General features: G+C 46.5%; 2 pseudogenes; one reads left to right on the forward strand and one right to left on the reverse strand.

Moving 5' to 3' along the window:
- Positions 1-2378: 2378 nt before the first annotated feature.
- Positions 2379-6543, reverse strand: LOC136523612 (protein LYK5-like; annotated as a pseudogene).
- A 9882-nt stretch (positions 6544-16425) lies between these two features.
- LOC136522669 (uncharacterized) lies at positions 16426-20025 on the forward strand (annotated as a pseudogene).
- The last annotated feature ends 978 nt before the right edge of the window (positions 20026-21003 follow it).

Here is a 21003-nt window from a genome sequence, read left to right on the forward strand (position 1 = left end):
AATCTCAAAAAACAATCGCACTAGAATCACTCACTTGCAATCGATTCGTACTCTTGCAAGCACAAGTGAGTTAGAGGCTCTTCTAGCACTCCCCAAGCATGGACACTAAGTCCCAAGGGTGCCAAGCGAGTGCCAAGGCTAGACACACACTCCTTTTTATAGCCCAAAGGGCTAAAATAGCCGTTACCCCTTCGTCTATTTCTACGCACTGATCGACTCGCTGACTGAACTCACCAGAGTCTGGTCCAGAGTCCGATCGCTCCCCGTGCGCCCGTGTATACTGTTCGAAGATGATCGTTGTTCGCCAATGGCTAGCTCCCACATGTGCATACACCTGACTAGACGCTCTAGGTCCAGCGACCAGACGCCGAGGACGAGTCTGGTCACCAACGCCTTCTGCCAACTGACTGACTCCTTTTCTCCTATGACGACTCGACTCTCCAGAGTTCGGTCACTTCTAGAGGTTTCCAGAGAGCTCTTTGATGACGGACGTCAGGTCATCACTGACTAGACTCTTCGTGCGTCCGGTCGCTACTAGATGCGTTAAAAACACTGACCGGACTCGATGGTACTGACGGACGCGTCTGGTCACAGAGTCCGGTCCACAGACCTTTCAGCGCTAAAACGGCTATAACTCTTAGCTCCGAACTCCAATTTCGATGATCTTGGATATTTTAGAAAGCTTATTCAGAGGGCTACACAACCCACTTGCATATTTGATCCAAAGCTCAATGGATCAATGCATAATTCCAAATCAAGAGCCACCCTATAGTTCAGAGTACACCAAAAACATCTCTCTCTCTTCTCCAAGTTGATCCAATTCAACTCCAACAACTTCTCCTTTGCAAATGTGCCAACACCACCAAGTGCAAGTGTGTTAGCATTTTCACAAATATTTTTCAAAGAATTAGTCACTCAATTCACCACGCCACTCAATCCTAGCAACATCACAAAGTTAGATCGCTTAAGTGGGACTAGATGACCGATATGCAAGCAAGATTTGCTCCTCTTAATAGTATGGCCATCTATCCTAAACCTAGTCATAAACTTCTCTACACAATCTTTGACCGGTGAAATGAAATGCCCTATAAATATACCTTTGCCTTGCGCATTCCATTCCATCACCTCCGATGTCGATGCAACACATGCACCAACCGAACACCAAATGATATGATCCACTTTATATCATCACGTGACTGTATTGGTTCATCGATCTTGACTTCACTTGCTCTTCACCGTTGCCTCGGTCCATCGGCGTCAAGTCATCACTCAACTTGCCCTTCACTCTTGCAACCGATCCATCGAGCCAAGTCTTGTCTTGATCTTCTCCACCTTGATCACATGACTCCATGTTATGTTTCATATGCAATGAGTTCCTTCATCACATGTGTAAGCATTGCAACAAATCCAAGACATCTTCACCGTCATGGCATGAGTTGCTCACACAAGTACATGTGAACTAATCACATGTGTATCTCACTCAAACACATATTAGTCCACCTAAGGTTGTCACTCAATTACCAATATTAACAAGGACCTTTCACTAGCGCGATAGAGGAGGCACGGGCGTCTGGATGCGCGCTTCTGTCCAGACGCCCGAGCGCTAGTATCTCCCAAAGCCAAATCCTAGATTGAAGGGTCCCACATGCTGCCTATTTAATAAATAAATAAACAAATAGATAAGTATAAAACAAAAGAAGGTTTCTCAACCAGAGGACTTCCCACCACCAGAGCTCTCTTAGGCAACTGCGCTACTTGCACGAATATTTTAAGGCCCTTTTTAAATACAGTTTTTAGCTTTATATGTTTTCTGTGTGAAAATAAACTAATTTTATGTGAAGTTTCTACACGGTTTTTGTAAAATACGTGTGTGTTTTATATATAAGGCCTCTAATATACCCCACGGTCCGTTTTCTCTAGTGCTCGCATTGGATGAGGTCATGAGGAGTCGGGCGGTCGGGCCACTGCAGTCCGTAGATAGCTATGGCCCTGTTTACATGAACTTATCAGCCGTACCGTTTCAGCAAAATAATCGTATTTTTCTCTCACGATAAATCAGTATCAGCTTCAACTATTTTTTCAGCCAGCCAAACATGACCTATGGCTTTGGTTGTGCGAATAAAACAAAGGTGGATTGTTTCGATAAAGTAGTAAAGGACGGATACGTAGCACAAGAAAGAAGCGTGGGACTGAAACTGATTAATAAAGGAGCAAATTCCTTCATTGCCACTAAAACATATAACACTCCCTTCATTGCCATTGAAAATTACATGTTCCCTTCACTGCCATCCATTCTAAATTTCAAATCCCTTAGTTGCCATCGCCGTCCAAAACTGTTCAAATTCTATGCAATTTTAACTTCTACACGCTGATGGTTACTACCGCCCGATCATCGAAGATCCGGAGGTGCCGTAATCCGAGGGATCCCAGTCCAGCGTGGAGTTGTACATAGCCGACAGCGAGACGAAGACTTCGTCCATGGCCGGCCGCGTGCAGGGCTCCGTCGCCACGCACCGCAGCGCCAGTGCAGCCATGGCGAGCGTGAGGTCCATCAGGAAGTCCCCGTGCAGGCGCGGGTCCATGAACGCGCGCACCTTGGCGTGGTCCACGTCCTCGCCGCCGTCCGCCACCAGCGCCTCCTCCGCGGACTCCCACAACAGCGTCTCCTCGCCCGTGCCGGCGTCCGCGAACGCGGCCTCCTTCCCAGACAGCAGCTCGAGCAGGACGACCCCGTAGGCGAACACGTCGAGCTTGCGCGTGATGAGGCCATGCTCGAGGTACTCGGGGGCGAGGTATCCCTGCTGCCCACGACATGGCGCGTGAGCTACGCACCGCCGTCGGCCGCGGTGACCGCGCGCGCTAGCCCGAAGCTGGACACCTTAGCGCGCAGGTCGGCGTCGAGGAGGACGTTGCTGCTCTTGAGGTTCTTGTGCACGCACGGCAGGTTCGTGTAGTTGTGGAGGTAGTTGAGCCCGTCGACGACGTCGAACGCCACCTGCACGCGCTGCCTCCACCGTAGTGTGCTGCCGCCACCACCACAGCCATGGATCCAGTCGCTGAGCGCGCCGTTCTCCACGAACTCGAAGACGAGGTAGGTGTCGCCGCGGTGGACGCAGAGGCCGGAGAGGCAGGCGAGGCAGGAGTGGTTGAAGCGCATCAGGATGCCGACCTCTCCGCTCACATCGCCGGCCACCCGCTTCACCGTCGCCACGTCGCCGTTGATGACGGCCCAGTACACCGACGTGCCCGGCACCTGCCGCTCCTCCGCGAACCCCGCGGTGGCCTTCTCTAGCTCTGAGTACTTGTACACCGTCAGCGACTCCACGGCCCCGCGCACGTCGCTGGCCACCAGTGACCTGGTCCCGGAGGACGTCGAGGACGTGGTCGTATTAGTGGTCTGCTTCCCCGACGCCAGCGTGCCGTACTCCGCCGACAAGGACACGTCGATGACCACCTTGCTGCGTTGACGGACACTTTCCCCATCCGCGAGCCGTTGCCGCCGCCGCCTGGCCTGTAAGCAGAGCAGGCCTAGAATTCCTGCCAACGCAAGCGCGCCGCAGCTTTGGCCGACGCCAACGCCAACCCATTTCCCGCTCCCCGACCCGCCCGACGGTGCCGGCGTGGGCTACGGTGGGGTCGGGGCCGGCGGTGGCGCCGGGGAAGCAAGCATGTCCGGCGTGGGCCGGAGGGAGCAGACCACTCATGGTCTCTGTTTTCATTGTCAGGAAGAGGGCAAAATTGATACAGCACTTACGTAGGGATAGTCTTCTAACGTCGTTCCGTTACCTCAGTGGCAACTGAGGGAACAAAATATATGTACGAATGGCAATCAAGGGAACGAAGTCTATATGTTGGACTACAATGGCAGTGAAGGGATTAGAAATTTAGAATGGATGGCAATGAAGGGAACATATAATTTTCAATGACAGTGAAGGAAGTGTTATATATTTCAGTGGCAATGAAGGAATTTGCTCTTAATAAAGCGCACGCAGTCGTACACTCGCACTACAAACGTAGAATGAGATTCCTCGGCCTCCGAATTCGTCGCACGGCCCATGCATGATGCATCCCATCAAGATAGGGCTTGTTTAGTTGGCGAAATTTTTGGCGAAATGGTACTGTAGCACTTTCGTTGTTATTTAACAATTAGTGTCCAATCATAGTCTAATTAGGCTTAAAAGATTCGTCTCGTGAATTTCGTCTAAACTGTGTAATTAGTTTTATTTTTTATTTATATTTAATGCTTCATGCATGCGTCCAAAGATTCGATACGACGCGGAATCTTGAAAAATTTTGGGAACTAAACACTACCATAGCCCATGCAGCCGGCCACAGGCACAACACCGAATCATCACCCTCGCCAGTCGTCACGCATCCAAGGAATGAATGGCTGGCTTCGGTGTTGTTTAGATCAGGGTGTAAAGTTTTAAGTAGGTCACGTCGGATATTACAAAATTATTAAGCCTAATTAATCCGTCATTAGCACATGTGTTACTGTAGTACTTTATTATCAAATCATGGACTAATTAGGTTTAAAAGATTTGTCTCGCAAAGTAGTCGTAATCTGTACAATTAGTTATTTTTTCAGTCTATATATTAATACTCTATGTATGTGTCTAAATATTCGACGTGATAAGATATAAAGTTTTGACGGAGAAGCTAAAGGGCTTTGTCGATGAAGCAAAGCAAGGTACGAAGCTGAAGCCTCCATCAGTTTTCAGTAGTACTGTAGCAAAGAACATACAGAGAAAAATAACGTACGCTTGAGTTGGTGGCGAATTGGCAATCGCGAGCTCGCTCCCGCCCTGGCATACCTCTGTTCAAAAAAGAATAAGAACGTAACTACGTGCTCATTAAAGTTGGCACAATCAGATGCTCAGCCTTCGGAGGGCTCGAGTGATGTGATCTGGGAGCGGGCAGTCCCAATGTTGCATTGATAATGGTTTCTATCCTCATTAAATGACTTACCACGTAGGTAAAACGCTGACATGGCAATGTAATTAATGAAGAAAGAGAGCAAAAATCATAGAAATGGTTTCTTCATAAAGAAACCAGGTCTACTCTTGACCCAATGCACCAAGAAACCATGAAATCGCCATTGGGGAGAAACCACCAGTTTCTAGGGAGCTCGTGTCGCACTTTCATTGGAGAAAAAAGATAGAGTTGGGAGAGAGAAAGAGAAAATAATTATTACTCATAGAAACCATGGGTTGAAAAACAGTACTTTTTTTTGTGCGGTATTCTATGTCATAAAAACTACTAGTTTTTTTCATTGAGACTGCCCTAATAGACCTAGTTTAGCTTCTGCTGTGGACCATGGTTAAACTCTAGTTTTAGCAGCTTGGCTGCTCCTGTTGTTTTTTGGCAGTTTGGCTGCTCTGTGCGCGATGACGCTTAACTCTACACTGAATTGTTGGTTCGCTTTTCATCTATAAAGCGGGAGAAACCTTCTATTCAAAAAAAAAATGTAACTACGTGTTGTGTACCAGTTAAAGTGATTTACGTTTGACCAAATTCCTAATAAATAATATTCACATTTATGACTCCAACTCAATTTATGATGAAAATACATTTCGTAACTAATCTAATGATATTTATTGGATATCATAAATATTGATATTTTTTATCTATAATATAATTGGTAGATACTATAACACGCCACGTACGCACCCGGCCGTGAGCTGGCCCCGCTGCTGACGCCGACTTCTCATGAGCAGCGTAACCTACGTGGCATGTCCACCTGTCGACCGTCGATCATCTACCGGCAGCAACACGCACGGTGGCGGCACCGGCATCCGGGTAGGCCCCTGCGCGCAAGTGCGACAGGACTGCAGGCCGGCCGGCCGGTGTGGGCCTCGTGTGATCCAAAATTTTTTGAATTTTGGCTACGGTAGTATTTTCGTTTGTGTTTGACAATTAGCGTTTAATTATGGATTAATTAGGTTCAAAAGTTTCGTCTCGCGATTTCTCATCTAACTGTGCAATTAGTTTTTTTTTCGTCTACATTTAGTACTCCATGCATGTGCCGCAAAATTCGATATGACGGATACAGCGCAAAATTTTTTAAATCTAAACAGGCCCGGAGAGTGTTCGGCTGGACTAAATCGGGTACTGTTTATACTAATTTTTACTGTTTATACGGTTTCTGTGAAAGAAAAACACTGCTGCAGCTTAAAAAAAAAAAGTCAGCCATATATGGCCAGCCGAACACGCGCATATCGACGGCGGATCGGCGGTGGGGTTACCCTGAATACGGCGGATCTGCCTGGACTGGACGCGCAGGCAGAGGCAGATGCGGGGCACGTCCGCCGGGGGCGGCGCGTCGGGGGTCATCGGCGACTCGCACGCCGCCGCCGCCGCGTCCCGGTCCCGCCTGGCGCCTGCGCTCCTCCACCACCAGGACCCGCGGCAGGCGCCGCCGGTCGTCGTCTTCGTCCACCGCGCAATGCGGGTTCCTGCTGCTGCTGGCATTGTCAGCGGGGTCAGGCGTGCCGTCGTCGTCGTTGTTTCGGTTTGTCGTGGCGGCGTCTGGGCTGGCTCCATCGCCGTCGGCGCTGGCGCTGGACCTTTTTCTCGGTGGCACTACTCCTGGAGCTGGAGGAGGACTGCCAGCGGTGGAGCATCTGACGGAACCACACGACCCGCTGGAGAGGCCGGAGTCCTCCTAATCGGCGCCACCGCTACTCTCGTGTCCCATCGACGACGACGTCGGCTAAATGTATATAGCTTAGTATCTACGGATCGCGAATCGCGATGTCGTCGGTGGTTCTCCGTTCGGCGCAGAGGCAGAGTAGTGAACACGTATCATCATACTGAACGAATGCGAGCATGATCCAAACTTGGCAAGGTGACGTGATGAACGAACCGCCCGCGTTTGAAGGCGGGTTGCCTCCCCGAGTTGCAAGGAGACGCCAACCACGCATGGTACTGGTCAGGTCGCCCCATTTTGTGCTTCTGACGGTTTCGTGTCCTCCTATAAAGGCCATCCGAATATCTCATTTCCCTTCACTGCCATCAAATGAATTTTTCGTTTTCCTCGTTGTAATTCAGTCGAATATTGTTAAAAAATTGTGTCACTGATAAAGCTAGACCCACACAATGACACTGACCTCCATCCAATTTGATGCCCAATATACCCCTCAGAAGCTAACAGCAAGGGGCCACCCAAATAGATTGCTCTATTCTACTCGATAGCAGTGCTTAAAATCTCCGGCTAAGTCTGTTAGCTGTTGCAGTGCAGCTATAGCCGGAAAAAGTTGTAGCTAAGACATTTAGTTGTTTTTCGCAAAAAACAAAACAAAAAACATAGAACCTTGGCATAACAATTATAAATGACCCATTTCACTGGATTACAAAAGAGACTATCACACATCAATTTCAGATAATCAAGCATCTCCACAGTAAAACTAAGCACAAATCTTAATGGATTGCAATGTGAGCAGATTTGAACCTTGCCAAATTGCTCTGCCATAGTGTTTGCATTTGGAGCTGACAGACATTGAACGGCCCAAGGCTATGCTTGATCACTTTGCCAATGCCACTGGTCTGTAGATCAATTATGCAAAACAACACCACAATGCCGATACATATGAATGAAACCACTGTGGCGGAATGCATCTCAGCGCTCGGTCTACCTCTTTCCAACACCAAACTCCGCCTATCTGCATTTGCTCCCCTGACTGCCAAAGCTGACAAATACCTCTCGCCGGTTGGCAAACATCTCTGCTCAACCAAATGGGACGTGCAACCCTTGTGAGTTGTGAATTCGGTATTATATGCCGTGTGTGCCCTTGCCATCCCGCAGTGAGTGATAGAACAAATTGACCGACGACGCCGTTTTTTTCCTCTGGTCTAGAGCTGGCACGTCAAAAGGGGCCAAGAATCTGGTTGCTTGGAACCATGTCTGTGATACAAAGCACACCATCCAGTGGAGTTGGCTTAAAAGACATAGGGATATAGAATACCTACGTGCTACTGAAGACGATACACAGGCTAATACCTCTTCCTGTGTGGCATCTCTGTCCGGTGATCTCCATGGACAATACCAGGACATGCTGCGATCTCTGCTGCCCATCTACCTGCCGTGCAGTCACAACTGTCGGTCTCAGAGATGGGAACACAACCTCCTTCTGGCACGATGTATGGGATGACATATTTTTGACTTTTGGGGAAGTGAGAATGACATATTTTTTTGGAACATAGGAAATACGTGTCATCATTTAACTAGTATATTTTCTAAGCATGTACAAATGGTAGACAGATGGATAACGTATGTAGAACGGTAGAGGTATACTGAAACGGAGAGGTGCAACCGACATCCAGTCTCCCATCAACCATCAGGGGATGAGAACCGTAATAATCAAAATCATAATCCATATAAAATTTAGATTTTATAATTCTTATACTATCGTATTGTACAGTGATCACTGAATGTTTATATAAATTGAGAAATATGAAAATTTCACTCTAAAAAATGAAAATTTTTTCTGACCTGTGAGCAATCGTTTCCATATAGATAGATGACATAAGATCATTATCTAAAAAAAAGATAGATGACATAAGAGTAGTTTGGGCTGTTTGAATCAGCCAAAATAATCTAAAATAGATGCAATGCCGCTGTATACGGTACTTTATGTGAGCTTTGTATAAACAGCCGAATTGCAATAAGGATTGTAGAGACCGGAATAAGAAATTTCTTTTCTAAAAATACAATACTTTATGTGAGTACAGTACACCTACCGTAGAAGTTACAGTAATAGCTGTCGCTTGAGAAATGTGCAGTAGAAGCGAAAGTGCCGGTTATTTCGCCGACGTTTCCACCCCGTCCGCCGTCCCCACCAGCCGCGCCGAGCCTTTTTGCCGGATACGGAAAGCTTCCCAGGCCCCAGCTGAACTGGTCTGTGGTCTGGGGATCCGGCCGACGGCCGTGCCGACGGTGCCGGCCGGCTACGGCGGGGGCCCGGCAGCCATGCGCTTTTCGGCTCGTCCGCCGGTCAGCGTCGAGGCCGGCCCTGACAACCATGTCCACAGGACGATTGTTAATCACCACTAGTACTGTACAGTACTCCATAATCTGATTCCAATGAGCTCGATGGACAATGTTCTCGTGCATGCATGTGTGTCCTACTCTACGCCCTGTGCCGCCGACGTGGGCCTGTTCAATGTACCTCGCTCTAAAAACACTTCTTCTTTTTTGCAACTTGATTAAAAGAAGAATAAAATGTGGCTTTAGTTTGAAGTGCTTTCTTACTCGGAAGCAAATTTCTAAGTTCTTTAAGTACATTTTATCCACATATGCAGGGTGGTTATCTTGTATTAACCTACCACTGAGTGTTGTGATTCATTGTTTTATTTGTTGTACCATGGCCTCCATACAAAGTATATATTGGGGTGTTCGTTTTAGATTAAAGCCACAGCCGCTATGACTTTTTAGTTTAATCTACAGTATTTCATAGTAATCAAACTGCAGCTGCTGCTGTGGCTTTAACCTAAAGAGAACACTGTTGGATTGATCTCCAATCTTAAACTAGGTCCAACGGCCTAGTTGGGCCTTTGATCCACGCCCTGATCGGGGGTGCCGAGCCCACTATGGCTGGAGGGCCCCTGTCACACTGCGTAATAAATAGAGGTGGGGCCGGCGGCTCAAGATACGAGGTTCGCCTGAGCCGAACTCCCCACCGACAAACCATAAACCCGATCTAGTGAGGGGCGCAGCCAGTGACACGAAGCACCTCCGCCACAGCACTGTGCCGCCTCCAGACTGCGTCACCGGACTCCACTGCCTTCACCGCCGGTCGCCACCGCGCATTACTGACGCCGTCTTCACCGACCGTCGCTGCCCTAGCGCAGACACCGATTCCATGGCGGACGCGAGCGGATCCACCTCTGCGGTGTCAGGTCCGACACGTTCTTCTACTCCACCCCTCTCTCTCTCGTTACACTAGTAGATGTTCTAGGGCTCATGATTCTATTCAATAGCAAGCAGACGTGATAGTTCTATGTCTAGAGATCCTGTTCTAGGTCTAACAATGGTACCAGAGCCACGGTTTCTAGGGTTTTTAGATCTAGAATGGGTAAACAGACAAGAAAGCAGAGAACCGATCAGATCCAGTTCGGATCTGAGAAGAAAGAGGGTTTTTCTAACCCTAACCCTAACTGGGTGAAAAAAAAGAAGAGAAGGAGGGCTCGGCTTCAAGTCTACTCGAAACCGAACCCTAAACTTGCAATCAATTCGGGAAGAAGAAGAACTGAACGAAACCCTAACAATAACCAAACCCTAATCTCGATCCTAACCCCATCCCCAACCCTAAATCGGATAGATCCGAGAAAAGAAGAAAGGAAAATCAAAGAAAAGAAAAGAAAAGGGGAATGGGAAGGGAAGAGGCCTACCTCGTCGGCGCGCGGACGGGTGTTCAGGAAATGGGCGCCGCGGCCAGGCCGCTCGACGGCGGCGCGCTCACCCGCTGGGGAACGTGCGCGCCGGCGAGAGGGCCGGCGCCGGCGCCGTCATCGTCTTCGAGACAGAGAAGAAAGAGAATAGGTCGGGTCAGATCTAGGGTTTTAAGGTGATCAGGGCACCGCCGCTAGTCCGCTCGACGGCGGTGCGCTCACCCGCGTGGGGAGCGCGTGCGCCGGCGAGGGGGCCAGCAACGGCGCCAAAGTCGCTTGCGCTCTCGCTCTCGGTTGCTGCTGCTGCGCTGAGGAAGGAGAGCAGCGAAGAGAGAGAGAGCAAAGAAAAGAATGGGCTAGGGTTTCAGGGGCGACCGTGGCCGGGGGGTTTTTTATCCTGCGAAATCGACGCTAGGCCGTCGGATGAAAACGAACGCCTCAGATTCACTAGACCGCAGGTCGGCCTAGGCGGGCACGCGCGGCCGCGTGGCTTTGCCGGCCCAGGCCTAGGTTGCGGCCTAGGTGCGGGCAGCGCGCGTGCAAGGGAAGTGGGCCGGGCCGTTTTGCCGGCTGGGCTGAAGGAACAGTGCAGATTTGGGTCAATTTTGTTTTTCTTTTTCTAGAAAATAGGAAAGATAATTTTCCTGTGGGTAAAATTCACTAAATTGAGATTATTCTTCCGATGCGTATTTAAAGTTGTTATTTTCATTATTAAATTTGAACCAACGGGAGAATTTAATTTTAAAAAATGGATATGTTTTTTAGTTTATTATAATATTGTTATTATTCTTACCGACGTTGATTAATGGTAATATTATGATGTTTTGTCATGCATTAATTCTATTTCTGCCCAACGATGATGTAGAATTAGTGTAGAGGACAATTGTATGTTTTAATTTTAACCAACGTTGAAACTAAGGCATGCAATTGTTATTATTATGTTTTTAGGCGGATACAACTTGATGGGTTGTATCAAAGAGATCCCCACTCTCAAAGGTGATAACTACACGGAGTGGAAGAAAAAGATTGACCTGGCATTCATCTTGGCTAAGATAGACTGGGTAGTCACCTCACCGTGTCCCACTGAGCCTGTGGCACTGCTGAGAGACACAAAAGAGGTTGATGCCGCTTGGGCAACCAGAGAAAGGGATTTTGCATCCCAAAAGATGTCCTATGACCTTGAACATAGGAAGTGGGTCACTGCCAATAAGAAATGTTTGGCTGTGATAAAGAATACGATTGAGCCTGCAATTGTGGGCTCAATCCCAGAGTGTAACACCGTCACCGAGTACCTCGATAGAATAAAGAGTTAGTTCACTGGCTCTTCAAAGACATACGCTACCCAGCTGATAAAGCAGCTGGTGACAGAGAGGTACTCTGAAAATGGTGGCATAAGAGAGCACATACTAAGGATGAGCAATTTGACATCCAAGCTAAAACCAATAGATTTGGCTCTCAAGGAAGAGTTACTTATCCATCTGATTTTTGCTTCCTTGCCAAAGGAGTTTGACACTTTTGTTGTCAACAACAACATACAGCCCGAAAAGTGGGACATGGAGAGGCTCATGGCTATGTGTGTGCAAGAGGAGGAGAGAATGAAAGCTGCCAATGGTGGCACTATCAATTATCTAAAAGACAACAAGAAAAGAATACTAATGCTAACTTCTTCTCAAAGTCAAAGGGAAATGGTTCCATGCTGCATTAACCTCAGCAGAACAAGTTCACAGTAGAGAAAGACTAGTGCCTCTATTGCAAGAAGACGGGACAATATAAGAAAGATTGTCCCGATTACTTAAAGATGATCATGGCAAAGAAAGGTGAGAACATTATTACGTTCATAAATGAATCCCTGTATGTACAGTATTCGAAATCTACTTGGTGGATTGAATTAGGTGCAACTGTTCATGTTGCTAATTCTTTATAGGAATTCCGTTTGACGAGGACTACTACACAAAGAAGAGAAAGACACGTTAAAGTTGCAAATGGAGTCCAAGCAGATGTCGAAGCCGTTGGCGATCTTTCTCTAGGGCTTGTTGATGGCTTCACACTTTACTTAGACATGTACTTTATGTTCCCTCTTTACAGAGAAACTTGATTAGTGTTTCATGCTTGGACAATGATGGATATGATTGTCATTTTGGAAATGGCAAATGTAAGATAACATTTAATAATGCATGTGTTGGTCTTGCTATCTTACAAAATGAGCTTTATTTGTTATCACTACGTGATGATGTGAATGTTGTATGCGATGATGAGAACGTTGCGTGCCACAATGAGAATGTATCCTCGTCTGCGGATGTAAACAAAAAACGAAAGAGAGATGTGTTGTCAAAATTATGGCACTGTCGTTTAGGCCATATTTCGAGGGGGGAATAAAAAGACTAGTTAAGAATGATATTCTTCCTCCATTAGAGTTCTCAGATTTAGAACAATGCAGAGAATGTATAAAAGGAAAGTATGTAAAGAAAATAAAGAAAGATGTCAAACGAAGCGTAGAAATTTTACAGATTATTCATACAGATATATGTGGTCCGTTTCCTGTAAAGAGTGTGGATGGTTATGATTCGTTCATAACATTCACAAATGATTACTCCCGTTATGGCTACATTTATCCAATCAAAGAAAGAACACAAGCATTGGATAAATTTAAGATATTTAAGGCAGAAGTTGAAAACCAACATAATTTAAAGATTAAGATAGTCAGGTCTAACCGTGGGGGAAGTACTACGATCGGCATACCCCATATGTCCAAGTTCCTAGACCTTTTGTAAGGTTCTTACAAGAGAATGTCATAGTAGCCCAGTATTCTACACCGGGCGAATCTCAGCAGAATGGAGTAGCTGAAAGACGCAATCGTACCCTGATGGATATGGTGCGTAGTATGATAAGTTACTCCACCTTACCGTTGAGCCTGTGGATGGAGGCGTTGAAAATTGCCATTCATATTCTCAATAGAGTACCAAGTAAGTCGGTGTCCAAAATACCATATGAGTTGTGGACAGGAAGAGTACCCTCACTAAACCACTTACATGTGTGGGGGAGTCCTGCTGAGGCTAAAGTGTTTAACCCGAACATTAGGAAGCTAGATCCCAAAACAGTAAGTTGCCATTTTATTGGCTACCTAGAAAAGTCAAAAGGTTTTTATTTATACTATCCAGACAGACATACAAAGTTTGTGGAAACGAGACATGCTGTCTTCTTAGAGGATGAAATGGTGAGGGGGAGCATGGTAGCTCGAGAAATTGACCTTGAAGAGAAGCGGGTGTTTGCGCCCACTCCGATGATTCATGAGCCATTTTTCTCACTACCTATTGTCGCTGCACCGATAATGCAAGATACTGTGGTGCCGGCACCTATTGTTATTCCTCCTGTGGCAACAATGAATGACGATGAGGAACCTGTTCTTCAGGATCCTGTAGAACCTATTGCCACACATGGGGGGAGCAACAACAGCCTCAAATAGAAGATGTGCCAAATATGGAGGCCCCTAGAAGGTCTCAAAGAGTTAGAAAATCAGCTATTCCTGCTGATTATGAACTATACAACACTGAGAAATTTCAAATGGAGGATGATCCCACCTCATTTGAAGAAGCCATGAGAAGTGATCATTCGTGAAAGTGGCTTGAGGCCATGGAAGATAAAATGAAATCTATGAATGCCAATAAAGTTTAAGACTTAGAAATAATTCCTAAAGGAGCCAAACAGTAGGCTATAAATAGGCCTACAAAACAAAACTTGACTCTCAGGGGAATATAGAGAGATATAAAGCGCGACTTGTGGCAAAAGGCTTTACGCAAAAAGAAGGAATTGATTATAATGAGACCTTTTCTCCAGTCTCATGTAAGGATTCCTTCATAATCATAATGGCATTAGTGGCACATTACGATTTAGAATTACATCAGATGGATGTAAAGACGACATTTCTCAACAGGGACTTGGAGGGAAATGTTTACATGGCACAACCGAAATGTTTTGTCATAGAAGAAAAAGAATGAATGGGATATCGCCTAAAGAAATTAATTTATGGATTAAAACAAGCTTCAAGACAGTGATACTTAAAGTTTGATCAGACAATAAGGAATTTTAGGTTTAAAGAGAATGTTGAGGACAATTGTGTCTATGCAAAGTTTAAGAATGAGAAGTTTATCTTCCTTGTCCTGTATGTGGACGACATTTTACTTGCTAGTAGTGATGTTAGTCTACTACTAGAGACAAAGAAGTTTTTGTCCTCAAAATTTGATATGAAAGATCTTGGTGAAGCCTCGTTCATTCTAGGGATCGAGATTCACCGAGATAGAAGTAAAGGGGTATTAGGACTGTCACAAAAGACATACATAGAAAGAATCTTAAAGAAATTCAGTATGCACAAATGTAGTCCCTCACCTGCTCCTATAGTCAAGGGCGACAGATATGGGGATTTTCAATGCCTCAGGAACCAATATGAGATCGATCAAATGAAAGCGGTTCCATATGCTTTAGTTGTCGGAAGCTTACAATATGCTCAAGTATGTATGCGCCCTGACTTGGCATTTGTTACCGAGTTACTTGGCAGATTCCAGAACAATCCTGGAACATAACACTGGAAATTAGTAAAGAAAGTCTTACGTTATTTGCAAGGAACGAAAGGCCTCATGATGACGTATAGAAGATCTGATTCACTCCATATAGTGGGATATTTAGATTCTGATTATGCGGGAGATGATAGAAAATCCACGTCTGGATATGTATTCACTCTCGCGGGGGGAGCTATTTCATAGAAAAGCTCAAAGCAAATCGTCACTACATCGTCCACAATGTATGCCGAGTTTGTAGCGTGTTATGAGGCAACGGGGCAGGTGAACTAGCTAAATAAGTTCATACCCGGTTTGAAGGTGGTTGACGACATCTATAGATCACTTAAGTTATACTGCGATAATAATCTGGCAGTACAGTATACTCACAACAATAAGTCAAGTGGTGCTACCAAACACATTGACATAAAGTATTATGTTGTGAAAGATAAAGTTTGGGATCATGTTATAAGTCTTGAGCATATAAGTACTGAAAAGATGCTCGTGGATCCACTTACAAAAGCCTTACCACCCAACGTGTTCAGAGAACATGTAGCCGGCATGAGTTTAAGGGAAAGTCTATAATTCTTGGACAAAAGAAGGCCCAAAGTTAAGTATCTATTTCAGAACAGAGTGGTGTGTTGTAGCTGTTAAATCTATCGGCAATTGACCGTGACGATGAAACATGCTCTATACGCTAATCTATAATGGAATGAACAAAAGTAAATGATATAAAATTGAAAGATGGTAGGAGATCAAGGGGAAGATTGTTAGATTGATCTACAATCTCAAACTAGGCCCAACGGCCTAGTTAGACCTTTGATCCGCGCCCTGATCGGGGGCGTCCAACCCACTATGGCTGGAGGGCCCCTGTCACACTGCGCAATAAAATAGAGGTAGAGGCCGGTGGCTCAAGATACGAGGTTCGCCTGAGCCGAGCTCCTCACCGACAAACCCTAAATCCGATCTAGTGAGGGGCGCAGCCAGTGACGGGAAGCACCTCCGCCACAGCGTTACGTCGCCTCCGGACTACGTCACCGGACTCCACTGTCTTCACCGCCGGTCGCCACCGCGCATCATCGACGCTGTCTTCACCGACCGTCGCTGCCCTATCGCAGACACCGATTCTATGACGGACGCGAGCGGATACTCCTATGCGGTGTCAGGTCCGACACGTTCTTCTACTCCACCTCTCTCTCTCGTTACACTAATAGATGTTCTAAAGCTCATGATTCTATTCAATAGCAAGCAGACGTTATAGTTCTATGCCTGGAGATCTTAATGTAGTCTACCAAACACTTGTACTAAAGCCGTACTTTGTGTTTCTGTGTTTCCGGTATTTTCTGAATCATGCACGCCCTTTTCACTAGGGTAAATATCATTGTTAGCATGACGTTAATTAACAGGTGATGTGACCACACACTTTTCGTCTTTAAAACCGCAAGCAGGCGTCGGTGTCAGGCCCCGGTTCTGGAGCCTTCGCGTCTCGCGCCTCGCGCCTCGCGCCTCGCCTCTCCTCCCCTCTCCTGGCCCCTGTTAGTTTGCTTCTGGCCGGGCCCCTTCTCTCTCTCCTGCACGCCACTCTGCAAACCCCGCGGCTCTCGAACAGAGCAGCAGTCTCTGCGCCCGCGCGCGCCGGCGCCAGCTGACATGGCTGCCAGTCACTGCGGCAACATCCATGACCAGGACGAAGCTTCGGCTCCTGGCGCCGACCTCTACGCCGTGCTCGGGCTCAGCAGGGAGTGCACCGACGCCGAGCTCAGGGTCGCGTACCGGAGGCTCGCCATGGTACGTACGTTTTCCCTTCGACGAGCTAGCTAGCTAATCAATGCTGTTCGTCTCCTCTTCTTCCAATCAACAGCTCCAAATCGAGGATCATTTGCTGAATTTATGTACTACACCTGATTCTGATTGCCCATGCAGATATGGCATCCGGACAGGTGCTCGGCGTCCGGCAGCTCGGCGCGCGTGGAGGAGGCCAAGGTGCGGTTCCAAGAGATACAGGGCGCCTACTCCGGTGATCACCCCCCTCTCTGCTCCTCCATTGATCGATCATTAGCTTCGCCGCCCAAAAGCAAATTCCTCACGTTCCATGCCGATCGAAGCAGTGCTCTCCGACTCCAACAAGCGGCTCCTCTACGACGTCGGCATCTACGACAGCGAGGACGACGAGGCTGACGTAACTACTCGACCGAACTCAATCGCATGCATTTCCTTGAGGGATTTGGTCAGGGAAATTCTATTGCTGACGGTTTCTTTCCTTTTCGTGCATGCATCATCGTCCATCCGCAGCTGTCGGGGATGGGGGACTTCCTCGGAGAGATGGCTGACATGATGAGCCAGGCCACGCCAACGGTAAAGCCCGCACCCGCACCCGCCGCTGAAGATCTGGAGCGTCCCTCGCGCGTCGAGATCCGCGCGCTGACCGAATCGTTCCGTATACGTGCAGGAGACCTTCGAGGAGCTGCAGCAGGTGTTCGTGGACATGTTCCAGGACGATCTGGACGACGCCGGGTTCTTCGGCGGGCTTCCGACGACGGGCCGCAGGGCCCAGGCACCGGCCAGCACCTCGTTGCCGCCGTCGATGTCGTCGTCGTCGCCGTTGCGGCCGACGCCTGCTGCTGCTGGAAGCGAAAGCACCGTCGTCGTCGTCGTTTAAAGGCGTCGAGAGCCGGGGTTCGACGGCGAAACGGCCGAGGCCCAACGGGGCGGCGGGCCTGGAACCGGATCTGGGCCTCTCCGGATTCTGCTTCATGGTAAGCTAGTCCGACCCGACCCTTGTTGGCCTTTTTCACGGGTTGGCCCTGCTGTAGCTCCGTGGACATCGATTGTATTGGCCCTGCAGCCCCGCTGAATGTGATGCCACTTGACACGCAGTTGTTATTATATACTACTCCTCCCCCGTCCAAAAGAAAAAAAATCTCGCTTACCATAAATCAAACAATCAGTAAATTTACATCTTCTTTAAATAAGTTTATTATTAAAATGGATTTCACGTTACTTATTATGAACAATAAATATTACATATTTTGTATATATTTTATTAAACTTTGAATTCTTTGACTTCTTGAAAACGAGATTTTTATTTTGTTGATTGACGAGGAAGGAGTAACGGGTCAGTTTGGTAGAGTTCTCGTTCCTGATTCTTGATCTTCAATTCTTGGTTCTCAGGTGGAGTGATTCTGAAGGGGGGAGTAAGGTGGGGAATATGTGACAATTAATTCTGAAGTGGTTTTAGTGGCAATTGAACAAGAGTAGTGGGAAGCGGTGGAGATCAAACTTTTTTTAGCTCCTAACTCATAGTGTAAATGCAGAAGTGATTCTCGTTAGTTCCTCACCAGAATCCAACTGCATTTTAAGTGTTTGGTAGATATCTATAGAATCCGCTCCGAAGAAGGTGGGAGCGGAACTTTACCAAAGTAGCCCAAAGTATATAAGGTCCACGAGCACAAACAACTGCATGTGTACTAGCAAACATGCAATTGCAAAGTCCAAGCTCCACCATTTTTTGCCGTCCACATCGACACCACAATTGAGATTTTTCTCTCGCGACAAAGAATACCCTACTAGCCCACCAAGCTAGCTACCACGAAGGAACTTGACGTGCTTTACAATTTGGTTGTGTTGCTGTGAGTGTTTTGCTTTCAAGGATTGTGGATGGGTCTTTGCTGAATTTCTGCTGGAGGAAGGAGGACGGGTTAGGGAGATTTGTCGCTTGAGTTGTCGTCTGTTGATGATTTTGTTCAAGATAAGGCAGCATATGCATCTCCCCCGAGATTTTGAGGGTGTTTGCTGTTGTTTACCCTCTAACATTTACTATAGATAAAACTTGAAAAGTTACAATAAGTACAGCTTTAAGCTCAAGTGAACGCGTTTATATAGGAGGGATGGTAGTCAGAACCTATGAGTGTGGGCCCTTAGGGCGCCGCACCCCCTAGGGTGTAGACGCGGGTACCAAATCAAATCGTGAGTCTCACCGGATTAGAGCCAAAATGAACAAGGGTCAGTTGGAGCTGTTGAGGCCGTGTTTGGATCCCTTCAGTTTGGCTAGTTTTTAAGAATCTGGTTTTTGGAAACTTGGTAAGATCAAACAGGCCAGTTTTTGACAGATTCGTAAAAATCAGGAAACTATTGATACCCAGCTTTTTTACCCATAGAGCAATAAATAAAGCCAGATTCTTAAAATTTGGGGGATCCAAACACCCCACTAGTTTTTGCTCAGAATCCAGATTTTAGAAACTAAAGGCAAAAACCGATTTTAAGAAACCAAAACTGATCCAAACAGGGCCTAAATCGCAGCTGTGCATTACTATCGAGGCTAGAAATACAAGGAACATTCAATACAACTAGGTATCTATGTTTAGTCGTTAATTTACTAATATATTTAACAATTGAGTCTTAAATTTTTCGTCCATTCAAATTGTATGTGGTAAGTAACTAGATGTGTGATATAGACTTTAAACCTTATTGTTTTTAAATTTCTTTACTTATAATGGAATCATGATGATATATTTCTTATAAGACTAACATCTTCGACCGCTAAAACCAATGGCCACACGCGGTGCATGTGTGAATTGCACCCATAGTGTATCGGTGCAAATGTGATAATATTTTGTGTAGGTGTTGTCACAAGCGGGTATTTGCTTCACCCATAGGACACGTGATCCATTGCTGTTGCAATTTGTAGTTCTAAAGATCTTATCGCCTGTTGAGTTGCAAACATGTTCAGACATGAAACTTGCATGCTTCTATCTTCCGTGCAGGTGAGCGAGTCGAAGGAGAGGCAGGCGGCTTGGGCGAGTGACGACGGTGACAAGAGGAGCGGCAGCAAGCAGAGGTTCTCGACAAGCCGCGATGTCTCCGGTGGTGGGATGTCGCGCTCACGACAGGGCCAGAGCAGTAGAAACTTGTGGCAGTGTATGGCCTCAAGTGTTCGTCTTGTTAGTTTGATTTATAAGTCGTACTTTTTCAGCTAACGAACAATATTTTTCTCTCACAACAAATCAACCAACAGTACTTTCAGTCATGGCTTATCAGCCAAGTGAATAGGACGCTTGATTAGAGCACTGTTTATTGACTTGCTGCCTCAAAAAGGAGAGAGAGAAAATCTTGTTGCGTTCTTCAATCTATTCTAAGCTCTTGCTGTATTGTTTCTATTTGGTAGGAGAAATTAAAAATGATCAATGATGGCCCTAACAACTTTGGGTGCAGACCAACCTAATCGTGTAGCTGCGCTATGGCTGTAGCTGCAGTAGCCACTCAAGCCGCTACAGCCAGCCAGCCAGCCAGCAGCAAATGTGAACCAAAGCTCAAATAGCCGGTGAAACAACTAGCCGACGATGCTATCGTGTAGCCGACGCAGCGGCTGCAAGGCAGAAAATGAGCAGCCGACCGAACAAGTTAGAAAGGTGAAGCCACCTCTAGCCTTTTAAGGTGAAATCGTTAGAAAAGAAGAAGACTTATCAAGCAAAAAAGTCTATCCGACCTCCCTCGACCATCAAGTAAGTCCGATTTACCTCACTCAATTAGAAAACTAGATTCTAGGCTCCTGCGACTATTAAAACCGTTCAATTTATCTCTGTGAGCAGTTTTAAAAGCCGTTTTGGCTGACATAGCGCCATGAGGAGAGCAAATAGAACTTTTACGATACTTTATGGAGGTCAAATGGACTTTATAAAAATACAAGTATTTTTTTCAAATATCCAAATATTTTCTTTGGAACCAATAAGTATTTTAAAAGTACTACATTTCAATTTAATATTAAAAAACCATAGAAAATTTGTTGTAACTCAGAAAAATATGAAACCAATTTCATATTTCTCCTAAAACACTCATCTTTCTCTGAGCTAGCCGCTAGACACTATAATATAGACAATGGTTTTTAGGAAACATATGAAGTCCAACAGCCTAAGCCCGTCCAAATTGCCTGCCTTCTTGATCATGTGCTCCCGGTTCATGCACAGACCTACGACGATGACGATCAACGAGGAAGCGTCGCACCATATGGATGTCGTTGCTCAAGTCGCTGACATTGGTTTGGGAGTCTAAGAAGTCGCACGCCAAA

This window comes from Miscanthus floridulus, chromosome 18, assembly GCF_019320115.1.
Source record: "Miscanthus floridulus cultivar M001 chromosome 18, ASM1932011v1, whole genome shotgun sequence".
Lineage (NCBI taxonomy): Eukaryota > Viridiplantae > Streptophyta > Magnoliopsida > Poales > Poaceae > Miscanthus > Miscanthus floridulus.